Here is a 27490-nt window from a genome sequence, read left to right on the forward strand (position 1 = left end):
ATAACTGCCTCATCCAAAGTATATTCAAATTCAGTTTTAAAGCTCCTGTTTGTAAAAGTTGTAACAGTTGATTTGCCCCCATTAACCTTCATATTATTTTCTTCAATCCATTGTTGGATACTTTCAAGGTCCCTTTGTAATTCTGAACAATCGTCAATGTTATTTATTTCACTATAAACAATTATGTCATCTGCATACAATCTTATTTTTGATGTAACATTGTTCCCTAAATCATTTGTGTATATTAAGAATACTAATAATATGAATCAGGACGTATTAAGACTGCAAGAGATGACACAAGTAGCTCTTAGGACTGCAGTGAAATGGTTTTTATGTAATAAACTACTCTGCAACGAGGATAAAACTCAACATCTTCTGTTAGGATTGTCCAATAATATAGAAATTCAGTCAGTTAAGCTACTGGGTATTCATACTGATACCAAATTAAGCTGGAAAGTGCATGTCAATCATTTCTATAAAAAGATATCATGGGCTCATATCTTATGTGGAAATAGAGGGAATTAGTAACAACAGACTATTTGAGAATGGCACATTTCGGACTCTTCCAGTACCATATTTCATACGGCATACTATTGTGGGGACATTCATCTTGTGTCCATAATGGCTAATACAGAAGAAGCTTGTCCGTGTAGTGTGTAAAGCTGGTTCTTTTGAGCACTGTCGTACCAGGCTTAAAATATTGTCCATAATGTATTGCTAATGCAGAAGCAGCTTGTTCATGTAATGTGTAAAGCTGGCTCTTTTGAGCACTGTCGTCCCCTTTTTACCAGGCTTAAAATATTAACAATTATAAATCTGTATATTTTTATCTCATTATTGTATTTAAAAACCATCTGAATGAACTTACAACCAGAGAAAACATCCAACACAATACTTAAAATAAGGATAATATTGATGTCTTGAGACGTATACTTGTGAAAACAGGTAACCAGTAAATAGAATAGTATAGTATATTGCAAATTTTTGACTGAAATATTTGCGTGAATTTTTGCCCCAATTAAGAGCCGCACAGTCTGAACTCGACCATTGTCGAGCTGTCAGTAAACATTTGTCAAGGGAAAAGTTAACAGCCACACAGCTTCATTCAAGCTAAAAGTGTAGAAGTTTGTGGAAGAAAATGGTAACCGAGCAGTAGGCCATGAGCTTTCACACATACATTATCATTATAGACCATTATGCCTTTCAGCGTACAGTCTGCAAGTATATGTGAGCTTTCTGTTCATAAAAAACTAATGAGGAATTAGAGAAAGTAACAAGTGGAATTGAAAAGCACCAGTTTATACAGGCATATTTTTGTGACCCAAAACGGGGCAATTTCCCAGGTTGTGTATACGGTGAAAGAGGCTACAGAATGTTCTTTTATAAGTAAGACTCAGGATTATTCATCTCCAAGGAAATGCACCATGTGGGTAGTATTTCATAGGTGTAATCTGGAGATAATGTGTTGTGCACAGAACTGACTATTGCCAGAAGAAATTTTTGGCCAAGTGTTGAGCGCATGGTTGTTCCTTGCTTGATTTGACGTGGCATTTGTCTTGAAGTTGTTCTTTTACTTGGTGAAGTTTGATTAACACAGCAGAGTGAAGTGACTAAGTTTGTTTTAACATACAGTTATAACCCAGGATAAACAGATTCCACGGTGATGATGCCATTGTGCTTATGTATATAAGGTTAGGAATGGACAGTCATCTTAACCGTAGGATAATGATCAATTTGAAGCACGGGCTTCAGAACTATGTATAGTTGTGTATAGCTTGTAGATGTTGTTTGTGGATGTTTGTATTGGTCTCATCATGTGACGATTATTGTTGGTGTTTGTTCTGTTTTATTTTGTTTCAGGAGTAAATTCATGTAGTGAAACTTGTGGTAAATCTCTTATTGGTGAAGTAAGGAAAAACCCGGCATGTGGACCAAATTTATTTTGAGAGATAAATACACTCATGCTCACAAAAAAAAAAAAAAAAAAAACACAGAACATCTTGAAAGACTAGAGATAGGAAGTTCATATTCACAGAGCATGTTCATTAGTACGTTCTGCAAAAACGATTAGCATTTCAGTCACCTAGGTTCAGCATGTGTCCTGTTGCCTAGTAGGCACTGGGTCCTCCATGAGCACTGTTAACTTGTTCCATGTGTGATGGCATTGACGTGAATAAGGCGCGAATGGTGTCCTGGGGTATAGCCATCCATGCTGCATTCATCTGGTTCTATAGTTCATCTTTGGTGGTTGGCGTTGGGTTACAGCGCTGCACCCGTCTCTTCACCATATCCCACACATTTTTGATTGGCGACAAGTCTGGTGATCGGGCGGGCCATGACAACAGTCTGACATCCTGTGACAACAAGAAAGTACGTGTTCGTGCAGCAACATGTTGGTCGCGCATTGTCCTGCTGAAATATGGTGTCCAGGGTGTCGTGCAGAAAGTGTAAGGCAGGATGTCATTACGTAGGTCAAACTGGTTACAGTGCCCTGGACATGCACCAACTATGATTTGTGGTTGTAACCAATAGCACTCCACACCATAAGGCCTTGAGTTGGCACTGTATGTCTTGTGCAAATGCAGTCAATGTGATGCCTCTCCCCCTGTCTGCGGTGAACCAAAAAGCGGCCAACATTTTCAAACAAACAGAATCTGGATTTGTCCAAAAACACTATCTGCTGACATTCCTGTCCCTAGTGATGTCGTTCCATACATCACTGCAGTCTAGCATGTTTATGCACATTAGTCATAGGTAGGCAGAGAAGTGGACGCCGTGCCGGTAACCCACACCAGAATAAACAGCGACGAACTGTCACTCCTGATAGTGTATAATGTGTTACGCTGTTCCACTGTTGTGCCAGAGCTGAGGAGGCTGCAGATCTGTCCTGCAATGCCATTGAGATGAGGTGTCAATCTTCTCGGAGGAAGGGGGTGGGGGGGGGGTGGGTGGTGCAACCAGACCCATCTCGTCATGTTCTATGGCCTTCTGTAAACCATTCTGTACACACCCGTTCGTCCCACATGAGCAGCAATTTCCTGGATGGATGCATCACATTATCTCATGCTAATAATGCGCCCTCTTTCAAACTCATCTGATGGTACTGTTCTCGCATACATCTGCGAGGCATCCTGCATGTCTGCTCAGGTCACACTGATCCATTACCTCTGGTTTATAGCGGCGAGAGCCACAGGCACAATTTACCAGTCAGTGTGGTGCGTCGAGATATCGATGAGGACCTTGAACCTGAGGGCCAACATGGTTCAAATGCTAATAATTTCTTCAGAACATATTAGTGCACATGTCCTGTGAATATGAACTTCCTGTCTCTAGTCTTTCAAGGTGTTCTGGTTTTTATGAGTGTGAGTGTAGTAACAGGTAAGGTAATGAATTAAGTTTGGAGCCTCGTCAGCCTGATGACCGTCGCCTTGGGAGAGGGAGTTCTTTCATGCTCTACAGAGTCAATTATTCCTGTAAATCTTTTGCAAGTGGCGCTCAATTTTGTTATTTATATTTTATACTAGTTACCATTTATCAATCAATTTCGTCAAGTAGTTATAATTGGCACCTAACGTGGGGCACGAATGAGGTCCAGATTTGCTCATTATCTAGGTATGCACAGGAAAAATTAAGTATACTTGTGTCGAAGTGATTGTATTTAGAAGTTATGAGAAGGAAAGGCAGTGAATCTGATGTTTTGAGGTTAAGAAGTACAGAAATGCAATGGAGAATAATGTACTTGTGGTGGAGTGATTTTATTTAGAGGTTATGAGAAGGAAAGGCAGTGAATCTGATGTTTTGAGGTTAAGGAGTAGAGAAATACAAAGGAGAATAATGTCTGAGAGTGCAAGTACTGGCAGCAATAGTGTAAACACAAGTGTACAGAGTGAATCATTTGGGGGGATTGTTTCTTATCTGCGGTGATGAAGGGAGAAAAAAATGAGCAGTGGGGAAAATCAAAGTAGTATGGGGGATAATAATGATCTTATGTTCTGTTAGGTCATCAGCCCAGAGGCTGGTTGGATCCTCAAATGGCATCACCAAAGGCTATGCAGTTATATGATGATGATGATGATTATTATTGTTGTTTAAAGGGGCCTAATATCAAGGTCATTGGCCCCTAATGGTACCAAATGAGACGAAATGGAATGACAAATTAAAAGTCTAAAATTCTCCACTGACCAGAATTCAAAGCGTGAGAACGAAGAATGAATGGATGGACATGAATTTAAAACAATCAGTGGATGCGATCCGCAATGCTTTACATTCAAAGAAACTGACATAAAAGAAGAGGATTACTGACCAAGGGACTGCTGCTATACCATAACGCTGAAACGATGATGCTTGCAGTCTAAAGGGGGTCCAAAATCCAAGTTATTGGCCCCTCATAACGGTACTGATTGCCACCTGGGACGCACCACGTGGGAGTATTACCTCTCCCCCTGCTACGCCAGCGTAGCAGGTTCGTGGCTATGCAGTTATAAGAAAACCACAAAAACTAATGGCAGAGCCCAAATGAAGTGTACTAGGCAAGATGAGGAGTGAGGTAGTTTGCCACTGCTTTCCTCACTGGGCCAGAAGGTGGCTACTGCAGCACGACTGATCCTATGAGCAACACCTATCATAACACTAAGACACTAGTCGTGTTCCATATGTCATTACTCAGCACCACCCATACTCCAGCAGCTTCCATATTGCCACAGCCATGGATGAGACTGGGACATTGGTGGAAGCTACAATTTGCTCTGGCCTGTACCAAGAGACGGATACAAAAATACTGCACCCATCAAGAAATGGCAAGAGGCGGAATAATGATCTTATGAGACTGTTATTTGAACAGATGAGGGAATTATCTAATCAATGGAAGGGAGTAGGTAAAGCAGTTGTTGAGAGGGGTAAAAGGTTAAGGGTGGTAATCGATGAGAAAGGTAAAATGATAAGCGCATTAAGGGAGGTAATTGCATTCGGGAAATAGTGAGGATTGTTTTCCATGGTTTCCCATTTTCATAGCAGGCAAATGCCAGGGTTGTACCTCAATTAAGGCCACAGTGGCTTCCTTCCCACTCTCATTCCTTTCCTATCCCATTATTGCCATAAGACCTTTCTGTGTTGGTGTGATGTAAAGCAAATTGTTAAAAAAAAAAAAAAAAAAAAAAAAAGATCTTCAAGGAAATAAATTCTTTTAAAAGTCAGATTGTGCTATACGACGACTATGGATGTTATATCATATGATATGAATTTCATGTTGATCTGTATTCTAAACTAGTCAGCATCCTGACTTATTTTCTTTCTTTTCTAGACATCCAATCTGGTCAAACAACATATGATCCATATTGACAACAGTCTGCATTTCTTCCACCTGGGCCACATTTGCAACAGTCCCCTTAAGCCAGCCTTCACCAGAAGTGTTCCACTATCACATCTTAACAGCACTCACATATAAGCTATTCTGAAATTCAAGAAGTGACTGGCTGTTATTAACACCTATAATTTGAAAATTGTGCCATTCAGCTTAAAGAGCACTTTTAATCATCTTCACATAAGACATCAGTATTCCTCAAGAATTTGAAAGGACATTGGTTTACTTATTAACATCATTGTAACCAAATGACTATCAAGATTTTATGAACTTTTTAATATGTCTGTGTTTATCATATTTTAGATGCTTTCTGTATTTTTTAGTGTTCATTATTTTATTACTTTTGCCAATGTTGTGTTGTAGTAAATGGCTGAGGATGACCTTATTACTAAGGGTTGAAACAAGTCCCAAGAGCTTTTAATGAAAATACAGATTATACATGTCATTTAAAAAAATTTGTATTCAATAGGTGGACCAATTTCTAGGTGGACCAATTTCTACCCCATTTTAGGTTGATGGATTTTAAAAGGGAACGATCACGCACAAACACATCCCCACCCACTCCGTTATGGATTTTTATGCATTTAATTGTTCAGTCTGCAAGCCTTTGTGAACTTAATGAATATCTCCACCATCCTGCATTTGTAACCAGTTCTGTGGCCTCCTTTAGTTCCATACCCCTTACCTTTAAATCATTAGAGACTGAGTCTAACCACTGTCATCTTGGTCTCCCTTTACTTCTCTTACCCTCCACGGCAGAGTCTAATATTTTCCTAGGTAATGTAATGGTTATAGCATCCGCCATGCCAAGTCGCTACGCGCCGAGCGCGTCACCCATCGCCCCACCCCCTTAGGCTCGAGCGCGCCAATCGCGAGCAACATTTAAGTGCTGGGCGGGCCCTTCTCTCTTCTGTCCGTGGTCGCGCCGCATGGGACGATGGAAATTACTCGACGATTAATCTGGAGTCTTCCATCTCGCGAGGTTCCTGGAGACATCTAGCATCCGGACTGTTCTGGAAGGCCCAGAGCAGGTATATAAGGAGAGGAGTAACTTGGAATGACAGTCAGTCAGTGAAAGTTAGACGGAGTTAGTGAGTAAAAGCGAGATTGAGTTCGCTGGAGCGCAGTCAGTGATGGCCTGGGAGAGTGCAGCCTAATGAATTATCTGCCTGTTAGAGCCGAGGACTCGTTCCTGTTCCCCTGACGCCGTGTGTGTGCGCGTCCCTTGTGCCTGTCTGCTGGAGAAGAACCTTGGGTGTTCTGGAGCGGTGAAGAAGGGAACACTGTGTGACGACGTGTGTAGACTGCGAACGGGGTTCGATGGATTGAGTGAACAGCGGATACTATCCCGACCTGCAAGACTGACGTGTAGGCTGTGGACCGTGACAGCGCTAACGACTCTGTGTGTGTGTGTGTGTGTGTGTGTGTGTGTGTGTGTGTGTGTGTGTGTGTGTGTGTGTGTGTGTGTGTGTGTGTGTGTGTGTGTGTGTGTGTGTGTGTGTGTGTGTGTGTGTGTGTGTGTGTGTGTGTGTGTGTGTGTGTGTGTGTGTGTGTGTGTGTGTGTGTGTGTGTGTGTGTGTGTGTGTGTGTGTGTGTGTGTGTGTGTGTGTGTGTGTGTGTGTGTGTGTGTGTGTGTGTGTGTGTGTGTGTGTGTGTGTGTGTGTGTGTGTGTGTGTGTGTGTGTGTGTGTGTGTGTGTGTGTGTGTGTGTGTGTGTGTGTGTGTGTGTGTGTGTGTGTGTGTGTGTGTGTGTGTGTGTGTGTGTGTGTGTGTGTGTGTGTGTGTGTGTGTGTGTGTGTGTGTGTGTGTGTGTGTGTGTGTGTGTGTGTGTGTGTGTGTGTGTGTGTGTGTCACTGTAAATGGAACATACGAGAAACTAAGAGAGAGAGCGCACGAACAGTGTAAGTTTGTGACCGTGTACGTGTGTAAGTTGTAATCTCTGCTATCGTCTGTGTGTATGTAAATAATAAATATTAATAAATCTTAGAAATAGGGCGCTACCAGGTGCTGTACTCATTTAATTACCCTGCCAACACGTCACAGTATTGTAATGTGCTCCCTTTAAACGGGAAAAAAAAATTCTGTACCTGCTTTACACGCTTGTACCATCGCCATCTTCGCCTTCCTACTACATGCTGAGTATGTTGAGCTTCCATTGGCTTCTCTCACCATGTGACTAGTGACATCATCGAACTTTCTTCAAGCGGCTCCATGCTTCCACTGTTCGAGGATATTCCATCTGTCCTAGTGATGGGAAGCGATTTGCAAACCTGCTACTAAATCACTGCTAGTGTGAATTCACAGTTCAACCTGCTAGCGGGTTGGCCAGACTAGCAGATCTTAACTGCGATTGTGCTGTTTCAACCAGTGTGAAACGCACAGCCAAGGCCAATAGCAGCAGCCAGTAGCAATTAGCAGACTAGCAGTTAAGAAAGCAGTCGCACATAATCTAATCAGTACCAGCAGCGCTGCGCTGCAAGAAATTGATAAACTAACGTGATCAACCCGCCTGAAACGCACAGCCAAGACCAATAGTAGCAGCCAGTAGCATTTAGCAGACTAGCAGTTAAGAAAGCAGTAGCAGCTAATCACAGCATCACGCCCACAAGTCTGTGATCCACACCACAGTTGCAGTTGTGGCTGCGCTGTGATTGTAAACAGCTATTGTTGACATTGTCGTACCATCACAGGAATAGAAATAGAATAAAATCTGCAGCCGTTAAAGCCATTTTGCCCATTTTTTAAAGGAGCTGTTGTCGTGCTGTGGGATTTATAACCTCCCAACCTGTGATTTCATTTAGTCTTTTCATTATCTCATTCTGTTTATTGGGTTGTGGCTTGTGGTTGTAGGTCTAAAAGTGAAAAAGGGTGATGGTAGCAGTTGAGTTAACTAAGTATTTTAATCAGTGATTTCTGACGTTGTAGGCATAAGATTTAGCCTACTGGTACTGTTTTTGTTTTTACACTATTGTATAATAGTATAAGTGGTCTGAACTAAGATGCGTTTTATTGCTAACAAGAGAAGTGGCAGCAGGCAAACTCGGAGTGAGTTTTGGGCAATTTTTTACACATTTTATCAGAATAGTCATTTCCTCCTACTCACTCCCTGTTTTTATTTCTTCCTTAATGAGGAGCTCTATAATTCCAATATAATTATACCAATGATTTTGATAAAAGACCACTGGTTAACCCTCAAATTTATATAAAAACAAACATACCAACCTCATGGCACTACAGCCCTTGAAGAGCCTTGGCCTGCCAAGCGACCGCTGCTCAGCCCGAGGGCCTGCAGATTACGAGGTGTTGTGTGGTCAGCACGACGAATCCTCTCGCCGTTTCTCTTAACTTTCAAGACCGAGGCCGCTACTCACCGTCAGATAGCTCCTCAGTTCTAATCACATAGGCTGAGTGGACCTCGAACCAGCCCTCAGGTCCAGGTAAAAATCCCTGACCAGGCCGGGAATCGAACCCGGGGCTTCTGGGTAAGAGGCAGGCACGCTACCCCTACACTACGGGGCCAGCTCTCAAATTTATATATGGTATATAAAATAAGAGGTTTTTCTGTACATTGCTTTGAATTTAAAAAGGATGGTATTTCTGTATCAGTCGTGTCCACAGTAACAAGGAAATGTCTGTCTGTCTGTCTGTCTGTCTGTCTGTCTGTCTGTCTGTCTGTCTGTCTGTCTGTCTGTATGTACACGCATCACGAGAAAACGGCTGAAGAGAATTGAATGAAAATCGTAACGCAAAGTCGGAGAATAAGTCGCCACAATCTAGGCCATAAATGATTTTATTCACGCTGAGTGAAATGGTAGTTTAGGGGAAGGCCTACCAACTAATTCTCAAATATTTATGTGAATAGTGGTCGTATCGACAAATACTACATAACTAAAGATATGTAATGTTAAATTTTTGATCATTTGTCTTATATATTGTTACCGTACTGGCTATGATCACAGATATATTCATGAATTTGGATTTTTGTTACCAAGTCCATATCAGCGCTGAATCACGAGAAAATAGGTAAATCGGTATGTAAAGTCAGAGAATAAGGAAATACAATCTACGCTATAAATAATTTTATAAGATGCCCTAATACAGCAAAGTCGAAAGAAAACTAAATGTGAAGGGCTACAGTATAGAAAGCTCATAAAATTGATCAACAATAACATTACATTGACCATTGTTTATTGTGATGTGCTTTGTGTCATCTGTTGCCACCCATCTCCGATAGATAGGATTACTGATGCGGACCGAGTATTTTTTTAAAATTTGCTTTATGTCGCACTGAAACAGATAGGTCTTATGGCGACGATGGGATAGGAAAGGGCTAGGAGTGTGAAGGAAGCGGCCTTGGCCTTAATTAAGGTACATCTCCCGCATTTTCCTGGTGTGAAAATGGGAAACCATGGAAAACCATTTTCAGGGCTGCAACGTTGCTTTTAATTGCTACATTCCTACTGACGTTTTTGTAATGACCTATATTGACTTCAGTTAGGAAAACCACAAAGTCAGTCTTTCTGAGAATTCCGTAGCGAAGCACGGGTACATGAACTAGTAATTATGATAAAATAGTCCTTGTTGACTTGTACGGTGGAGTGTTCTATGTTATGACTCATAATATTTTTGAGAAAGGGTAATGTATATAATTTTTAAAATATAATTCTGAAAATGAGTATTTGCTACACGACATTGTACTCCTCGGTACTCCTGTAGGCAGCAGAGTGATGATGTCATATTTCGAGTGTACCGGCCTTGTATCCTAGGTGGTTTTGGCTGAATCACAGATAATCACAATTAAAAATCACTGCTACTGCAAAATAGCAATCACAGTTTGACCTGTGAGTGTAAAATCACTGCTGGTCACACCACTAATCTGTCCTCCTATAAATATGTCATCTGTTTCCCTCAAGAATCAGTCTGGCTTCGATAGTGGTCTGGTGTAGAGGGCTTTCAGCAAGATGTGCGTGTTTGTGCACGTACCTTTCTTAATTCCGTCCATATGGAATTCTTCATCATGTGACACTGGGTGAGCCAAGTGTTATGTTTTTTGAGCACTGAACTTAAGGAGTTTGTCTCTTGTCTTTTTATCCATTTCCTTATCTTGTATTACGTTTGCTGTTCAATTATGAGAACTTAATCTTATATTGTTCAAAAACTATTCTGGTGGAAAACATACTGTGCAAACATGCGGACGATGATTTCACTACAGCAAATCTTAATTAATGAACTGTGCTTCATTGCTTCCTTTATGCTTCATTTGAATAAAACGCTGGATTCCACCTTCCTCCACCGCCTTCCATTTTTCTTATTCCCAACTTTCTGTGTTACGGCATTTCTTTTAGATACACATCTCCGCTGGTAGGAAATGTTTTAACTAACACGTTGGTGTTGCAATTTTTTATGGCCGATTAGATTATTTCTGTAACCTTCTTTGTGAATGTTCAATTCTATTTTCAACACATCTTGTTCTCTTAATGTTATTAATTTTGTTACTGCCTGTTGACATCAAAATACATGTTATCATTTGTTGTTGGGATTGTTGCATATTTTCTTTATAATCACTTTGTTCTGTACCTACCACAACCCCCTCTGGGTCCCCAGCACTTTCCGTACACTCTGCTGTTGTGTACTGGATTGCCATTTTGAATGAAGAAGCATGGCATGCCCATGGATCTTGGACATGCGTGTTGGAAAACGCAATCTCAGATGATCTTCTGAATTTTACATTACGTACTAAAATGCATAGTATTGCTAAAATACGTAACAGTATCTTCCTCCATCTGCCTCACATGATCCCCCACCAAAGCCAGTTAATGAGAACAGCTTCATCAACTGAGTTCATTCTTAAATAGGCCTCTGTTTCCTCATTCCAAATACCCTACTGCCATTGTTCCCACCTGTTTTTACCACCGATCATTCTCGCTACTTTCAGGTCTGTTACTTCTAACTTATGAATAAGATATTCAGCCCAGCGTTCACTCCCGTAAAGCCTAGCTGGACTGAAAACAGACCGGTGTAAAGAGAGTTTTTTCTGGGAGCTGACTTCTTCCTTACAGAATACTGTTGATCGCTACTACGAGCTCACTGCATTATCTTTGCTGCACTATGATTCAGGCTCACTCACTATACTACCATCCTGGGAGAATACACATCCTAAATACTTGAAATTATCTACCTGCTCGAGTATTGAATTCCTGACCTAACATTCAATTCTCTTAGGTTTCTTTCCTACTGACATCGCTTTAGTCTTAGAAATGGTAATTTTCATTCACCTGTTGTCAACATCCAAGGTATTAGAATGCAGGGTTTCAGCACAGTCTGCCATTAAGACCAAGTTTTCAGTATAGGTCAGACTGCTTACTACATTTCTACCTAAATGAATCCCTGCCTGCCACTTTATACCTTGCAGTAGATGATCCACGTAAACCAAGATCAACAAAGGTGAAATAATAAATCCTTGTCTAACCCCTGTATATACATTGAACCAAGAACTCATTCTGCTATCAATTCTCATTGTAGCCCAATTTTCAACATAAATGCCTTTGGTTCATGTTTGTGGGTTACTGTAGTCACGTCCTAGTTCATGAACCATGGGCAACGGCTGAGTGGCCTAGTAAGTGGTCCTGAGAGTTGGGATACCAATTGCTATGGAATGGGAGTGGGCATCTCGGACATATACTGAGTCGTGGCCCTCCTTGTGCTCAGGCGGCTAGGACTATACAATTCACCGGTGGTCCATAACCCGTTAGAGGAGAGATCCTCACTTGGACTATGTGCAAGTAGGGCAGCATCCTGCTTCATGAATTTACAGAGCTCAGAACACTTTAAGCAAGCCTCGGACCTATGGGAGTAATGGAGTCCCACTCCCATTTGACAGGCGAGGGACTCCTTGGAAACAACTTGGCGAACTAAATGGAATTCGATGGGGAGCTATCAATATTAATGGGGCTTATGGAAGAAAGAAGGTAGAACTGGCTGAGTCAGCAAAGAGGATGCATCTGGATGTGCTAGGAGTAAGTGATATTCGGGTAAGGGGAGATAATGAGGAAGAGATAGGAGATTATAAAGTTTACTTGATGGGCGTTAGAAAGGGAAGGGCAGAGTCTGGAGTAGGGCTCTTTATCAGGAATACCATTGCACGCAACATAGTTTCTGTTAGGTACGTAAATGAGCGAATGATGTGGGTAGATTTGTCAGTGGGAGGAATTAGGACAAGAATTGTGTCCGTGTATTCACCATGTGAGGGTGCAGATGAGGATGAAGTTGACAAGTTTTATGAAGCATTGAGTGACATCGTGGTCAGCGTCAACAGCAAGGATAGAATAGTGCTAATGGGCGATTTCAATGCGAGAGTTGGGAATAGAACTGAAGGATACGAAAGGGTGATTGGTAAATGTGGGGAAGATATGGAAGCTAATGGGAATGGGAAGCGTTTGCTGGACTTCTGTGCTAGTATGGGTTTAGCTGTTACGAATACATTCTTCAAGCATAAGGCTATTCACCGCTACACATGGGAGGCTAGGGGTACCAGATCTATAATAGACTATATCTTAACAGACTTTGAATTCAGGAAATCTGTTAGGAATGTACGCGTTTTTCATGGATTTTTCGATGATACAGACCACTATCTGATCTGTAGTGAACTAAGTATCTCTAGGCCTAGGGTAGAGAAAGTGAAATCTGTCTGCAAACGAATAAGGGTAGAAAATCACCAGGACGAGGAAATTAGACAGAAGTACATGGATATGATTAGTGAGAATTTTCGAACAGTAGACAGTAAGCAGATTCTGGATATAGAAAGTGAATGGGTGGCATACAGAGATGCTGTAGTAGAAACAGCAAGGGAATGCCTAGGAACAACTGTGTGTAAAGATGGGAAAAGGCGAACATCTTGGTGGAATGATGAAGTGAGAGCAGCCTGTAAACGTAAAAAGAAGGCTTATCAGAAATGGCTCCAAACAAGGGCCGAGGCAGACAGTGATTGCTACGTAGATGAAAGAAACAGAGCGAAACAAATAGTTGTTGAATCCAAAAAGAAGTCATGGGAAGATTTTGGTAATAACTTGGAAAGGCTAGGTCAAGCAGCAGGGAAACCTTTCTGGACAGTAATAAAGAATCTTAGGAAGGGAGGTAAAAAGGAAATGAACAGTGTTTTGAGTAATTCAGGTGAACTCATAATAGATCCCAGGGAATCACTGGAGAGGTGGAGGGAATATTTTGAACATCTTCTGAATGTAAAAGGAAATCATCAGGGTGGTGTTGCAAACATCCAAGCTCATGGGGAGGAGGAAAATGATGTTGGTGAAATTATGCTTGAGGAAGTGGAAAGGATAGTAAATAAACTCCATTGTCATAAGGCAGCAGGAATAGATGAAATTAGACCTGAAATGGTGAAGTATAGTGGGAAGGCAGGGATGAAATGGCTTCATAGAGTAGTAAAATTAGCGTGGAGTGTTGGTAAGGTACCTTCAGATTGGACAAAAGCAGTAATTGCACCTATCTATAAGCAAGGAAACAGGAAGGATTGCAACAACTATCGAGGTATCTCATTGATTAGTATACCAGGCAAAGTATTCACTGGCATCTTGGAAGGTAGGGTGCGATCAGTCGTTGAGAGGAAGTTGGATGAAAACCAGTGTGGTTTCAGACCACAGAGAGGCTGTCAGGATCAGATTTTCAGTATGCGCCAGGTAATTGAAAAATGCTACGAGAGGAATAGGCAGTTGTGTTTTTGTTTCGTAGATCTAGAGAAAGCATATGACAGGGTACCGAGGGTAAAGATGTTCACCATACTGGGGGAATACGGAATCAAGGGTAGATTATTAAAATTAATCAAAGGCATTTATGTTGACAATTGGGCTTCAGTGAGAATTGATGGTAGAATGAGTTCTTGGTTCAGGGTACTTACAGGAGTTAGACAAGGCTGTAATCTTTCACCTTTGCTGTTTGTAGTTTACATGGATCATCTGCTGAAAGGTATAAAATGGCAGGGAGGGATTCAGTTAGGTGGAAATGTAGTAAGCAGTTTGGCCTATGCTGACGACTTGGTCTTAATGGCAGACTGTGCCGAAATCCTGCAGTTTAATATCTTGGAACTTGAAAATAGGTGCAATGAGTATGGTATGAAAATTAGCCTCTCGAAGACAAAATTGATGTCAGTAGGTAAGAAATTCAACAGAATTGAATGTTAGATTGGTGATACAAAGCTAGAACAGGTAGATAATTTCAAGTATTTAGGTTGTGTGTTCTCCCAGGATGGTAATATAGTAAGTGAGATTGAATCAAGTTGTTGTAAAGCTAATGCAGTGAGCTCGCAGTTGTGATCAGCAGTATTCTGTAAGAAGGAAGTCAGCTCCCAGACGAAACTATCTTTACATCGGTCTGTTTTCAGACCAGCTTTACTTTACGGGAGCGAAAGTTGGGTGGACTCAGGATATCTTATTCATAAGTTAGAAGAAACAGACATGAAAGTAGCAAGAATGATTGTTCGTACAAACAGGTGGGAACAATGGCAGGAAGGTACTCGGAATTAGGAGATAAAGGCTAATTTAGGAATGAACTCGATGGATGAAGCTGTACGCATAAACCGGCCTCGGTGGTGGGGTCATTTGAGGCTAATGGAGGAGGATAGGTTACCTAGGAGAATAATGGATTCTGTTATGGAGGGTAAGAGAAGTAGAGGGAGACCAAGACGACGATGGTTAGACTCGGTCTCTAACGATTTAAAGATGAGAGGTATAGAACTAAATGAGGCCACAACACTAGTTGCAAATCGAGTATTGTGGCGAAGTTTAGTAAATTCTCAGAGGCCTGCAGACTGAACGCTGAAAGGCATAACAGTCTATAATGATAATGTATTTATGTATGTATGTATGTATGTATGTATGTATGTATGTATGTATGTATGTATGTATGTATGTATGTATGTATGTATGCCTTTGATTGCCTTTACTAATCTACCCTTAATCCCATAATACCGCAGAATGGTTAACATAATCTCTCTTGGTACTTTCATATGCATTCTCTGGATATATGAAACATAAATGTAACTGTCTACTTCTCTTGTAGCATTTTTCATGTATCAGGTATATACTGAAAATCTGATCCTGACAGCCCCTCTGTGTTCTGAAATAACACTGGTTTTCATCCAACTTACTCTCAACCACCGATTGCACCCTCCCTTCCAAAATGCTAGCAAACACCTTGCCTGGTGTACTGTTCAATGAAATACCTTGATAGTTGTTGCTATCCTTCCTGTTCCCTTGATTATAGATACTGATTTTGTCCATCAGAAACATCTCGCTAGCATTCCATGCTAATCTTATTACTCTAGGAAGCCATTTCATCCCTGTCTTTCTACTCTATTTCACCATTTCAGGTCTGATGTGATCTATAACTGATGCTTTATGACAATGGAGTTAATTTACTATCTTTTCCATTTCCTGAAGCGTAATTTCACTAACATCATTGTCCTCCACCCCATCAGCTTGGTTCTTTGTGGCAGCAACAGAAATATTGACTTTAACGTTGAGAAGATTTTCAAAATATTCCTTCCACCTGTCCAGTGATTCCCTGGGATCTACTACAAGTTCACCTAATTTACCCAAAACACTATTCATTTGGTTTTTACCTTCCATTCTAGGATTACTTGTTACTCTCCAGGAAGGTTTCCCTGCAGCTTGACATTGCCTCCACAGGTTATTACCAAAACCTTTCCACAACTTTTTCTTGGATTTAAAAATTGTTTTGCTCTGTTTCTTTCATCTACGCACAATTCCCTGTCTGCATAAGTTCTTTTTGGAGCCATTTCTGATACGCCTTAATTTTATGTTTACAAGCTGCTCTCACTTTATTATTCCAGCAAAATGCTTTACTCTTTCCCATCTTTTCACACAGTTGTTCCTAGGCATTCTGTTGCTGCATCCCTGTACGCCACCCATTCTCTTTCTATATCCTGAGCCTGCTTACTGTCTACTATTTGGAACTTTTCATTAATCATACCCATGGACTTGTGCCTACTTTCCTCATCCTGGATATTTTCTACCATCATCTGCAGACAGATTTCACTTCTTCTATCCTAAGCCTAGGGATACTTACAGTAGTTCACTACAGATCATATAGTATTATAAAAAATCCATGGAACGCCCACTAATTCCTCCCATGTGTAGCAGTGAATAGCCTTATGTTTAAAGAATGTATTCATAACTTCTAGGCCAATACTTGCACAGAAGTCCAGTAAACGCTTCCCATTCCAATTGGCGCCCATATCTTCCCCACATTTATTCATCATCTTCTCATATCCTTGCTGTTGACTTTCACTACAATGTCATGAGTGCTTCATAAAACTTGTCAACTTCATCCTCATCTGCACCGTCACATGGAGTACAGGCTCCGTGCATATAGCAATGTGCGGCTGCGGGTGGAAGCTGGAATATGTGTGATCTTTACATACATATATTCAATCATTTTACAGTGGCCCTCTATCGCTGAATCCCTTTCTATCTTTTTTTTCTAAAGCCATTATTAAAATCTAAGACCACATTCCCTATGCATTGATCTGGTCATATTTGTAGTGTAGATAGCCGCCGTGATGGATCATACTGGCATGAAGAGTAGAACCTTGTAGTGTACATTCTCTATCCCAAGTTTTGTTTTGTTTTTGATACAGTATATGACACCCATGTATGTTTTTTCAATTAGTGTATCATCCTTCGTAGTTTTGGTTTTACTCGATAAAACGACTAGCGGCTGGGTGTAACGTGAAAACGGAACACAATAAATTAAGAAGGAGAATAAGTAGAAGAAGAAGGAGAAAAAGAATCCTTTTACAATGCTAAGTAGAAGGAGAAGAAGAATCATTTTGCAAAGGTGTCTTCAGATGATCATTTTTTAATGTCATAACATTCCGGCAGAACTATATGCTTGTTGTTGGCTGCATTAATAGATACTCTGTCACAAAGGTTTTCTTCACAACCTCTCATTAAATGCATTTGAAAAGACGGTGGATCATAGCAGTAAATCGCAAGAAGTAATTCGAGATTTATACATTTTTAATAAATACAAAATTACTCTTTACAACACGTACTTTAACCATTTTCCAAATAGGTTAACAGAAACAAATTATTATAGCAATGTTATATTTGCAAAGCAAGCTGCAGTAGACCATCTTTTTTAGAGCACACACATAATAAGAGATACAAATTATATTGTATTGCCATAGTCTTAATTATAGCCAGTAGAATAATAATATACCTTACTGTACTACAGACCAAAGTGTGAAATTTAATAGTATTCCGTTACAACCTAACGAAATGGATTTGGAAAGGCAGTAGACAAATAAAATTACACAAATAGGCCTCCATTACGCAATATCAGTAGCTCAAAGAAATACTGTATTTTACACCCGTGAATTCATGTCCTCATCCCGAGGTGGTGCATTTCTTTTCAAACACACCCCTAAAGGAAATGAGCTGCATGCACCGTTTTAACATCATACCAGTACCAGTTTCTGGCAGTGTCAGGATTCAAGCCCTGGGCCCCGAGGAAGGCAGTTAGTAGCGCCAACCGTTATATTACAGAGGTGGACTTGATCATATTATAAATACAGACACACAATATAAATAATCACTTATTGACAACTTTAAGTGATTCTGAACATTTCTTCTCATGCATATTTTTTTTTTTTTTGCCAGTGGCTTTATGTCGCACCGACACAGATAGGTCTTATGGTGACGATGGGACAGGGAAGGATTAGGAGTGGGAAGGAAGCGGCCGTGGCCTTAGTTAAGGTACAGCCCCAGCATCTGCCTGGTGTGAAAATGGGAAACCATGGAAAACCATTTTCAGGGCTACCGACAGTGGGGTTCAAACCTACTATCTCCCGAATACTGGATTCTGGCCGCACTTAACCGACTGCAGCTATCGAGCTCGGTGCATAATTTTTGATGGTGTACATGCGGTTTCAATATCAGGAATTTCAATAGGTCCAACATCAAGCCTGAGCCTTTTTATCAGAAAAAGTTCCTCTACTCTCTTCCCCCTGTTGTAGTTCTATTTACCTACGTTTTAGATGTGAGGTTGAGACCATTCACACGGTCGAATAGTATGCAAGGTGTCATGTTCTGAGCAAAATGCATAAATAACAGCTTAAGTATGGTTACATTTCGTGGAAACAATTATTCGCCTTCATGAAATAACGACTGTTACAAAGTTCTTCCTTAGAAAACATGGTTATGTTTAAAATTAATTAAATTTAAATTTAAAATGAATAACCTCTCTAGCAGCATTAACCTACGCTAGCATGATATTGTAAATAGACCAAGGATATTTTCTGAATGCAGCGTTGTTAATGTGTATATTGCACCCGCCCACCTCCTGAGTCCCAGACTAGCATTTATCTCAGGGGTGATCAGTTCGAAAATGATAAAAAAAATTTATATAAAGAAAATCAAAAAAATATATATATCGGCGCATCAAATGAACACAGGGATGAACGGGGCATGAAATTTTAAGGTTACGGGGGACGACTCATTCATGGATACAAATTTCTGACTCCACAATAGGACTGGGAAGTGACAACTTAGATTCCATGGGCATACTGGACTAACTACAATGAAAAGATATGGAAACTGTTTCCTATTGAAATTGCAATGAAGAGCAATTTATTCACTTATTTTACATACTACACATGATGACAATTTTACATTGGGACACTTTCATCCTGAAAAATAAATGACATAATACTTGGATTTTACCTCACTACTCTGGTAGTGTAAAACATCTGGTGAATTCGTCCCAATTGGTTACTGGGGATCGAATTCACATCCGTATGATTGGACGTTTCACCGCTGGAGATCTTCTTTCGGCGACGAAGGCACGACAGTAACTTTTTACTGTCGTCTCCTCGTTCCGTTTGGACATGAGACACTTCCGGTATGTACATTCTGGTGAGCCGGACACCCACCGTAGAAAATGTTATCGCCTCGAAAAAACGGGAATTTATAATACGGACAAACTCTAGCCTATTATTTCCAGATTCACAAACACACCAGGTAGAGTTCATTAACTCAAAAGCTACTTTAATATTTACACTTGTCAATACGACAAGACGTACGGAAAGGTTCATTACTATGCTCTGACCCTGCAAACATGTGCCGTCCGTGGGTTATTTACGTATCTACCGCTATCTCCCCGTGAAAACCCAACATGTGGTTCAGAGCAGTTCGACACAGGATGACTGTCCCTAGCATATCCTCCTATTCTTATTAGATAATATCATTACCATTCTTTATCTGATCATTAGCATATACTTTGAATACCATCAATTAATTTTATCATTATCATTAATTTCAATTATAATCCGGTATTTGATTATTATCATTTGTCATCCGGGATGATTATATGCCAACCCTTGCCGACGTTTCAAACGAAGGGTCGTTCTTCCTCCTAAATTATCCGCACAATATAATGATCAGCTTCCTCATAAATATTTTTATTATTATTATTATAATTATTATTATTATTATTATTATTATTAGTGGAAATCGTGATTATCGTAACCCGTAATCAACCTCGCTATAATACTTCAACTTCTCGCTCTTATTAATTTCATCAAAAAAATAAAATTAAAAAAAAGTACCTTCATTGGTTATTCTTCTTCTCCTTCTTCAAATATTTTATTTATTATTATTATTAGTTAAAAATCTCAAATCTTTCATTTCATCTCCCAACATCATTATTATGTCCAAAATATAAAAAAATTTATTCTTAAAAAAAAAAGTCGCTTAGTTTTTATTATTATTATTATTATTTTAAAAAAAACTTAAATTCGCCTGTTACACGGTAGTTCACTCTTAATATGTTTAACGCATAACCCCTTTTTACAATTTCGATTTATCTTGGCACTAAGCACTTGATTTAAGACAAGATTCACTTGGAGTATGATTATTGTTATTATTATTATTAAACATGGAAAGATGATATTTTAATATCCACTCTTTAGAATTTAGTCACATATGTTAAATCCCGTTATGAACCACTAAGATCTGCTTTATATCGGTCGGGACAACACGGTATTCGGGACCGTACCTTCAACTTCGTACTGCCGTTAATTTTATATGGGGACACCTGTCCTCCCAAGACACATCTCACAACCTATGGCACATCGCGGCTGGGCAAATACCTCCAATGCCGGCGATTGCTAAACTAATCCTTCAAATTTGAAGTCTATTTCCTTTCATCGGAACTCTTCAAACATTTAATTCATAAAATAATCCTCGGTGCGTGGATTCTACCACTAATAACACCGGCATATGCATTTATATCATCTTAGGCCTTGAGATTCATCTATTTCATCATTACAAACAATACGGCTCAATTTATTTCACGCCGGATATTCGTCCCTCATGACTTCCAACTCTAAATATGGGCTCAAATCATTCTGGGCTTTTAACATATCGTGACCATTCTAATTCACGTGCCTATATCGCTTTTAAACAAAATTTTAATGGTTAAAATAAAGTCCCAAAAACGTAAAATCAAAAATTTACGTAAACTCAAACTGATTACGCGAATGAAGTCATTAACGCTACATGTCATCTCCACATTGATTATTATATTTGCACTGGCTAACTCACGAAGCACTGTCATTATTATTATTATACTTTAACTTGCACGCGCCCAAATATTATTATTATTATTATTTTACTTTCCTTTGTCGACTCACAAACATGATTATTATTAGTATTTTAATGACCTTCCGTACGCAACACAAATCTTCCCTACTCTGGCTCTTTCATAATCTGGCTGTCTAATAGAAATTATTCCTAATTAAAATACAAATGATCACCGCAGTGAATGAAATTCAAATAAATGGGTCAGCACAAAAAAAAACTTTAACACTTGAACTGAACTTAAGTCAAAGTATTATAAACAGCATGCATTAATTGAAAGAAATATATCCCATATTTACATTATATACAACAAACAAATACTCAAATTAATTAACCTAACCCATTATTACGTTAATATAAATTAGTTCGTCCGTCTAACAAAAAAATAAAATCATGGACTCGGGAAGCGGACCATGTTAAGTAACCATAATTAATTTACACTGAACCCCGTTTAGTCGCGATAACATTCCCCAATATCAAAATTGTGTACTCATTCCTAGGTAGAATTCCATTGTCTCGTAGCGGATGAGATATAGGCCTTACGGCCCCATGGTGATTTACCCGTCCATCATGTCGCACAATACAAATTTAACATAATAAAACACTTCTGGGTGACTACCCATGATTAATACCTTATTACACTATTTTACACAAAAATATTAATAACAAAAAAAAACACTTATAGGTGCTCCTAGACCCCTGACACTCGCACAATATACTCTTCATATACGCCCGAAACACACGTCGTGACACATTACGACGAAATGTCGTTCATTTGAACCGGCGCGTATCGCGTCTTCAACCGGCACTTCCTGGTTTATTTTCAAGCCGTCTTGATCATCGCCTAGCTCCTATAATTCCCTGCTCGGATAGTTATTCACCGTCTATCTTGAGGTGTTTACTTCAGGCTCCGCACACTGCCTTCCAAAGGTACTATCGGCGTTCCGTTAGTTATTTATTATTTAAACACATGACATTCATTAAATTCAACATACAATTGTACTGATTATACACACTCGGTACTATGGATAATTTCACTGTTCGTATTCATTCTCCTAATAATTCACGTACTTTCAGCTCTAATTGACTTCGAATACGTCCCGAGGTACTGACTTACAGAGTCAACGTGTCAGAGTCTCAACTACTTCATTACGACTGACACGACTGGTGACCGATAACGACTGGTGACTGGTAAGAACTGAGTACTGGTAAGAACTGAGTGATGTGAGGTCCGCTTCTGGACTTTTATGGACGATACGGTTTCCCACCGGGGTCATCCGCGGTCATTTCCCGGAGAGGGGGGTTGGTTATCCTAAATCGGCATATGCAGGTGGATTTGGATCTCTTGCTTTATCCTACTTAATACACTGGCGATACACATTCATGTGTCGTATTCTGAACTCATATCGTTCGGTGATCATGGAAATATCACTTAATTTCTGTCCTCCACCTTTCGCGCGCTAACTCGGCGTCCCTGATGGCGTGCTCATCTTGACCAATGGCGAGATAGCGTGGGTCATTTCCACGAATTCATTACTTTAATTTATTACGATTACCATTATTCAACATGGGAACGATATCACAAAAATCCCCTCTATTCAATTGTGTGGTTGGAATAATTTAATTATTGTTATCGGAGAAGCTAACTGGAGTTCACTCTGAGTTTTTCTTATGTTGGTTTATCTGCGGGCCTGTGATATATTTTCTCATTGGTCAACACCGTTTCGGTCAGTTTGAAATCTCTCCCTTGAAACGTGACAACACCAAATGCCTCGGGCGTGGAAAGACTGGCACGTCACATTCTCGGTATTGGTGATGCATCTGCTCGGCCTTGGTCCGAAATATATACTCTTCTACTTCCTGGTAGTCATTATTCTGTTGTTGTGAGCTCTAGATTTAATCCTCTTATCTTCTGACCAGGAAACCTTCTTCCCCTAATGACAAGCTTACGGTGGCGCCGGACAGTCGCGATCACGGCTGGCTTATGTCGAAATTTTTCCCGTCCACACAAAACTGCCACTGTATTCATTTAATATTCCTATATATCTGTATTTCTCATATCAAAATCAAATCATGAAACTAGGGCCTATCTCATCAGGGTACAATATGGACACTAATCTCATTATCACCACTACTAATACATAAATCTGTGGCTTGGTTCTAAAAGGGCCAATGTCATTTTTTATCAAAATTGAGATATTAACTGATACAAACGCATTTTATCCTGGCTTTTTTTTTTGCTATGGGCTTTACGTCGCACCGACACAGATAGGTCTTATGGCGACGATGGGATTGGAAAGGCCTAGGAGTAGGAAGGAAGCAGCCGTGGCCTTAATTAAGGTACAGCCCCAGCATTTGCCTGGTGTGAAAATGGGAAACCACGGAAAACCATCTTCAGGGCTGCCGATAGTGGGATTCGAACCTACTATCTCCCGGATGCAAGCTCACAGCCGCGCGCCTCTACGCGCACGGCCAACTCGCCCGGTTTTATCCTGGCTTGCAACATGTAAAAAGGGCCGATGTCTCTGTTAAACACTAAACGAACAGTTAACGTTTAATTAAATAAGCCCTTGCCAATAATGTTAGATTACCAATAAAGATTAGAAACCTGCCAATTTTTAAAGAATACGATAGAAAAAATTAGCATTTAATAAGCTGACTTCCACAAAGAAAGTATAAAGTTATTTAAAGTTAGTTGTTGAAAAAAATAATTGGAAAACTATAAGCAAAACTTCAAATGCTCATTGCTCAAAAACAGGTTCTTTTGACATTGGCCCTTTTAGAACCAAGCCACAGAAATTACTACGTTGCCTCTATTGTGAAATGTTAGGATATCTAGGGAACCAATGTTCCTTTCTGATCACATTTGCAGTTATTACTCTGTTGCTATTTTCTGCAAACTGTTTTTCTTGTAAATTTATTACATGACCACTTTCTGCAAGTTTGGAATTATGTGGCCAATTGTTATTGCATAAAATACTCTGAAATCCCACTGTTATTATTTAGTCGGCCATGGCAGCACGCGTGAGACGACAGTAGATATGTGCACGGTGAAACGCATCAACTTACACTGTTCGCCACTCGCAGCGCAGCGGTGCATTCCTCCTATCAGCGCTCAGAGCCTATAGATCAAGACAATTCTCCAAAGTCCTCCACCTGCTAGATCTACCTGCATTATTTGCCCATTTACATGCCTAATAGGAACTATCTTGCGTGCAATAGTATTCCTAATGAATGGATCTACCCCACAATCTGCCCTTTGCTTTTCAACACCTGTCGAGAACAGTTTATAATCTCTTCTCTCCTCCTTGTTATCTACCTTTACCCAAATATCATTAACTCCTACACATCAAGACACATCCTCTTTGCTCACTCAGCCGGTTCTACCTTCTTTCTTCCATAAGACCAATTCATATTAATAGCTCCCCCTACCGGGCGAGTTGGCCATGCGGTCAAGGGCATGCGGCTGTGAGCTTGCATCCAGGAGATAGTGGGTTCGAATCCCACTGTCAGCAGCCCTGAAGATGGTTTTCCGTGGTTTCCCATTTTTACACCAGGCAAATGGTAGGGCTGTACCTTAATTAAGGCCACGGCCACTTCCTTCCTACTCCTAGGCCTTTCCTATCCCATCATCGCCATAAGACCTATCTGTGTCGGTGCGACGTTAAGCAACTAGCAAAAAAAAAAGAAAGAAAGAAAAAAAAGCTCCGCCTCAAATTCCATTTTGTTTTCCAAGTCATTTCCAAGGAGTCCCTTGTCCCTCGTTCCTCGTCTGCCAAATTGAAGTGGTATTCCGTTACTCCCATAGGTCCGAGGCTTGCTTAAAATATTCTGAACTTGGTAAATTCTATGAAGCAGGATGCTATCCTACTTGCATGTAGTCCCAGTGAGAATGTCTCCTCTTGACAGGTTAGGAACCACCAGTGGATTGTATAGTCAGTCCTAGCTGTCCGAGCACAAGGAGGGTCGTGACTCAGAATATGTCCAAGATGCCCACTCCTATTCCATAGCAACTGGTATCCTGACTCTTAGGACCACTGACTAGGCTACTCAGACACTGCCTATTCTTTACAAACTAGGATATGACTACAGTAACCCACTCCACAAACCACAGACTTTAATGTAAAAAAACTTAAGTCTCATATTGAGATCAATATAGTATTATATTACTCACAAATGGACATGATACCAGCAGCTGAAATAAGATATATGCAAGGTGAGTAAAACATGATGGACCTGACAGAAATATAATTTATCAGGATAATGCATGAATTAGCTGATCTCACCTTTCTTCCTAACTTTCCTTCAGCAACCCTACTGATCTCATTCTTCACGACTGTCCACTCTTCATCTATTGTGTTTCCTTCAGCCTTTTCATTTAGTCTATGTGCAATATGTTCCTTGAAACAATCCCTCACATTCTTTTCTTTCAAGTTATCTAGATTCCATCTTCTTGCATTCTTTCTTTTCTTGAATTTCTTCATCATCAGGTGACATTTCATGACCATGTTGTAGTCAGAATCCATGTGTGCTCCTGGGAACGTCTTGCAATCCAACACCCGGTTTCTGAATCTCTGCCTAATTATAATGAAGTGTATTTGATACCTTTCTGTGTCTCCAGATCTTGTCCCCGTGCACAGCCGTCGTTTGTGGTGTTCGAACCAAGTATTAGCAAGGACTAAATTATGATCGGTGCAGAATTCAACCAGTCGACTTTCTCTTCCATTCCTTCGTCCCAGTTCAAATTCTCCTAAGGCATTACTTTTTCTTCCCTGGCCTACCACTGCATTACAATCTCCCATCACTATTAAATTCTTGTCTCCTGTCTGGCTCCATGGTTAAATGGTTAGCATGCTGGTCTTTGGTCACAGGGGTCCCGGGTTTGATTCCCGGCAGGGTCGGGAAGTTTAACCATTAATGGTTAACTCCCCTGGCACGGAGGCTGGGTGCATGTGTCGTCTTCATCATCATTTCATCCTCATCACGATGCGCAGGTCGCCTACGGGTGTCAAATCAAAAGACCTGCATCTGACGAGCCAAACTTGTCCCCGGACACTCCCGGCACTAAAAGCCATACGCCATTTCATTTCAGCTGGGTGCAGCTATGTGGCAGGTTAGGGAGTGAGACTCTACTATGAATGAGATACATAAACGCTCACGGTGCCTTGCATCATCATTTACCTCTGAAGTCATGAATGATAGAAGAGCATTGCTAAAATGAAAGTGGCAGGAGATTGTGGAGCTAATCCATTTCAACTCCTCTTTTTCTACTAAATATTCTACAGACAGAGCTCAAATGTGAGTCCCACAATGAAAGACATAACACACATTAAATGGAATGCTAAGATTTTATCTGGTTTAAAACTGAAAGGAGCCATATCGACAACAGTTAAATAGGAGTTAAAACATTAAAAAGGAAAACTTGGCAATTGTAAAATGTTCATATCACCATATAATTTAAGAACTTCCTAATTATAGTGGTGTGCCATTGTAGAAACTCATCTCTTTACATTTGTTATGTATCAGCATAACTGCATCAGTGATGAAATGGACAATTCAGTGGATATTGGAAGAAAGCATGGGAACACTATTGGCTTTTGAGATCTTGAGCGAGGTATTCTCCAAACCAAAATTTCCAAACATCAATGACGCTGAAGAACCTATTGAACAAATCAACACCATCAAAGTCAGAAACAAATAAAGACAAGAACATGGGACGAAGCTCTTAAGCTGGCTAGTTAACAATATTTTCAAAACAAATTTCTAATGGAGGACATATGCCAATGGACTAAAGACCTTATTTTTTTCAATGTGCTTTATGTTGCAGATATACAAAGCAGTCTTTTTTTTTTCTTTTGCTATTTGTTTAACGCCGCACTGACACAGATAGGGCTTATGGTGACGATGGAACAGGAAAGGTCTAGGAGTGGGAAGGAAGCAGCTGTGGCCTTAATTAAGGCACAGCCCCAGCATTTGCCTGGTGTGAAAATGGGAAATGACAGAAAACCATCTTCAGGGCTGCCGACAGTGGGGTTTGAACCCACTATCTCCCTAATGGGTTCGAACCCCATTGTCAGCAATTGTAAAGAACATGGCCTGATTTGGCTAACACACTGACAGCAAGCAAGGTGTCTCAGAGTATCTTGTCAGTGGGATGCAGCTGCATTATGGAGTATCAAAAAGCAATGACCAAGCCACTGCAGGAGTACCTGATTGATACCTTCTGCATTACAGTCAACTCCAGTCTTATCACCAATTTATTCCATCATCCTTGTGATCGACTTTGTTACAGCAAACCTGCACTGACTGTTGCCCTGGACTCTTCTCTATGCCGAGTGTTATGTTAGTCACTGGAATTAAGTTTCAACTCCAACACCAAACGCAAAATTCAACAAGTGATCAGTAAAACATTGATTGTGACTGAACAAAAAGAAAACCAGGTACATTGGCATGAGACC

The 27490-nt window shown here is 40.3% G+C and overlaps 2 protein-coding genes across 9 annotated transcripts in view; one reads left to right on the plus strand and one right to left on the minus strand.

Annotated features, from left to right (window-relative positions):
* LOC136863930 (RAB6A-GEF complex partner protein 2) overlaps nucleotides 1-5598 on the plus strand; it is a 457043-nt gene extending 451445 nt beyond the window's left edge. The window contains exon 9 of the mRNA XM_067140369.2: nucleotides 5300-5598. The gene's annotated coding sequence lies outside the window, so the exon portion shown is untranslated. The remainder of the gene's footprint in view (nucleotides 1-5299) is intronic.
* Nucleotides 1-27490, minus strand: part of LOC136863928 (metastasis-associated protein MTA3) — a 901938-nt gene that overhangs the window by 36749 nt on the left and 837699 nt on the right. The window lies entirely within an intron of this gene.

The sequence above is a fragment of the Anabrus simplex genome, chromosome 2, assembly GCF_040414725.1.
Source record: "Anabrus simplex isolate iqAnaSimp1 chromosome 2, ASM4041472v1, whole genome shotgun sequence".
NCBI lineage: Eukaryota > Metazoa > Arthropoda > Insecta > Orthoptera > Tettigoniidae > Anabrus > Anabrus simplex.